This window comes from Triticum aestivum, chromosome 1D (assembly GCF_018294505.1).
Source record: "Triticum aestivum cultivar Chinese Spring chromosome 1D, IWGSC CS RefSeq v2.1, whole genome shotgun sequence".
NCBI lineage: Eukaryota > Viridiplantae > Streptophyta > Magnoliopsida > Poales > Poaceae > Triticum > Triticum aestivum.
The window spans coordinates 447608792-447612282 of record NC_057796.1 but is presented as its reverse complement, the minus strand read 5'-3'; positions in this window follow the sequence as shown (position 1 = coordinate 447612282).

Here is a 3491-nt window from a genome sequence, read left to right as displayed (position 1 = left end):
TGGGGTTTTGAAAATGAAAAGTGTGAAAACCTCACCAAAACTTCATTTTGGATTGACTAAGAAAGATCTTAACTTACTTTTCTCATTTTCATGTTTTAAACTTGTTATATATATATTTTCTATTAAACCTTGTTTTTTCAAAAAAAAATAGAAAAATAATTCAATAAATAGTGAGACTTTAGATTTACACTATATAGGTAGAATAGATGTGTAGAAAAATTATTTGGCTGGTTTAGACAAGGTGCCAAAAAAAACTTGATTAAATATGAGGCCGTTTACCCTACCTTTGGAGGTCATTTGAGACACACTTTTCATGACTATGAGTTCAACTTACCAAAAGGGCTCGAAATGATCAGCAAGCAAACATATTTCAGTTGAGGTACTTTAGATAGCATTAAAACATCAATACCCCATCCCTAACTCAAATTTGAGCCCAAATTTGAATTTTATTTGGTTGGTTTAGATAAGGTACCAACAAACAAGTTCGAATAGAAATACGGGGATGAAGGAAATATGCCCTAGAGGCAATAATAAAGTATTATTTATTTCCTTGTATCATGATAAATGTTTATTATTCATGCTAGAATTGTATTAACCGGAAACATAATACATGTGTGAATATGTAGACAAACAGAGTGTCACTAGTATGCCACTACTTGACTAGCTCATTAATCAAAGATGGTTATGTTTCCTAGCCATAGACATAAGTTGTCATTTGATTAACGAGATCACCTCATTAGGAGAATGACGTGATTGACTTGACCCATTCAGTTAGCTTAGCACCCGATCGTTTAGTATGTTGCTATTGCTTTCTTCATGACTTATACATGTTCCTCTGACTATGAGATTATGCAACTCCCGTTTACCGGAGGAACATTTTGTGTGCTACCAAACGTCACAACGTAAATGGGTGATTATAAAGGTGCTCTACAGGTGTCTCCAAAGGTACTTGTTGGGTTGGCGTATTTCGAGATTAGGATTTGTCACTCCAATTATCGGAGAGGTATCTCTGGGCCCACTCGGTAATGCACATCACTATAAGCCTTGCAAGCATTGTGACTAATGAGTTAGTTGCGGGATGATGTGTTACGGAACGAGTAAAGAGACTTGCCGGTAACGAGATTGAACTAGGTATCGAGATACCGACGATCAAATCTCGGGCAAGTAACATACCGGTGACAAAGGGAACAATGTATGTTGTTATGCGGTCTGACCGATAAAGATCTTCGTCGAATATGTGGGAGCCAATATGGGCATCCAGGTCCCGCTATTGGTTATTGACCGGAGACGTGTCTCGGTCATGTCTACATAGTTCTCGAACCCGTAGGGTCCGCACGCTTAACGTTACGATGACAGTTTTATTGAGTTTTGATGTACCTAAGGAGTTCGGAGTCCCGGATGAGATCGGGGACATGACGAGGAGTCTCGAAATGGCCGAGACGTAAAGATCGATATATTGAACGACTATATTCGGACTTCGGAAAGGTTCCGAGTGATTCGGGTATTTTTCGGAGTACCGGAGAGTTACGGGAATACGTATTGGGCCTTATTGGGCCATACGGGAAAGAAGGAAAAGGGCCTCAAGGGTGGCCGCACCCCTCCCCTTGGTCTGGTCCGAATTGGACTAGGGAAGGGGGGCGCCCCCTTCCTTCCTTCTCTTTTTCCCTTCCTCTTTTCCTATTCCATATGGGAGGTGGAATCCTACTAGGACTAGGGAGTCCTAGTAGGACTCCAAACTTGGTGCGCCCCCTCCTAGGGCCGGCCTCCTCCTCCCTTGCTCCTTTATATACGGGGGCAGGGGGCACCCCATAGACACAACAATTGATCCTTGAGATCTCTTAGCCGTGTGCGGTGCCCCCCTCCACCATATTACACCTCGATAATACCGTTGCGGAGCTTAGGCGAAGCCCTGCGTCGGTGGAACATCATCATCGTCACCACGCCGTCGTGCTGACGAAACTCTCCCTCAACACTCGGCTGGATCGGAGTTCGAGGGACGTCATCGAGCTGAACGTGTGTAGAACTCGGAGGTGTCGTGCGTTCGGTACTTGATCGGTCGGATCGTGAAGACGTACGACTACATCAACCGCGTTGTTATAACGCTTCCGCTTTCGGTCTACGAGGGTACGTGGACAACACTCTCCCCTCTCGTTGCTATGCATCACCATGATCTTGCGTGTGCGTAGGAATTTTTTTGAAATTACTACGTTCCCCAACAGGGGATACATAGTGACTACCAGTACGCACCAAGTTACAAATATTATTACATGCCCCAAATTTTCAAATTGTTCTCTGTTTTACCTCTTCCTACCACATCGTGTGCCCTTCTTCGCCTTAGCACTTCTTGTTTTTGGTTCTACTATACACACAAGTTCACTGATCATCTTGGTTTTCTTCACTGGTCTTTTCAACACCTCGCCAACACCCTCGTGATCAGTGTCTTCAGTCTCAATGTTGACAGCAGTTTCAGTTTCTTTGGTGTGTACCTCAACATGGGTTTCTTCAGTTTGAACCTCGACACGCTCAGGTTCAGTTTCAACCTCGAGAGCAGTTTCTTCAATCTGAATGTTGACTGCAATTTTAGTTTCTTCGGTGTGCACCTCCACATCAGTTTCTTCAGTCTGAATGTTGACTGCAGCAAGATTTTCTTCAGTCTGCTCAGGCTCAGGCACACTTCTCTTCTTTCTACCGCCATTGACTCTTGCTTTTTTTGTTGGCCAACACTGTTCAACAACAAGGGGCTGACTTTCTCGCTTCCTCCTGGCCATTGGGAAAATATTATAGATATAGTAATTGGAAAAAAGCACCAAATCAAAACACATACAAATAAACAAGAACATACTTTGGCTTATCAGGAGTGTAACGGCATTTGACAGATCCCACTCCGTGCCCAAGTTCCTGGCACAACTTGCATCTGTTTTTGTTACCTTTTTGGGCCCTTTTTGGCTTTCCATCTTTCTTTCCCTTCTTACTACTCCCACCTTTCTCAAACCATGCCTTGAATCTACTCTGTTTAGGCCTGCCAGCCTTTCTTTTCGTCAAGGGAGGACACATGGAAAATTCAATGTCCACTCCAGGCCACTGAGACTGATCTGTAAGTGCTGGAATTGGAGTAGCATATGCAGCTTTGAATCTTGCTATCGAATAATATTCATGCAAATATGGGTGCATGTTTATCTTCGGTTGGGATGCTAAGAAGAGAATGGCATGTTCACATGGTTTACCAGTGTGTTGCCACTCGAGGCAAGTGCAATCATGCAATTCAATGTTAACAACATGTCTCCTTCCAGTTTTGTTATCTCGAACTTCAGCACCCCAAGGTGAAGATTTTTTAACAAACAAATGTGAAAGACATCTGCTCCTATTGACCACCTGTTGTACCACTACTGGAAGCTTATCACCTTGCAGACAATCACCTATCCTTCTTCTCAATTCCCACAATCGCATGAGCATGATCCTGATTTGGTCAACCATGGCATGCACAGGCAAAT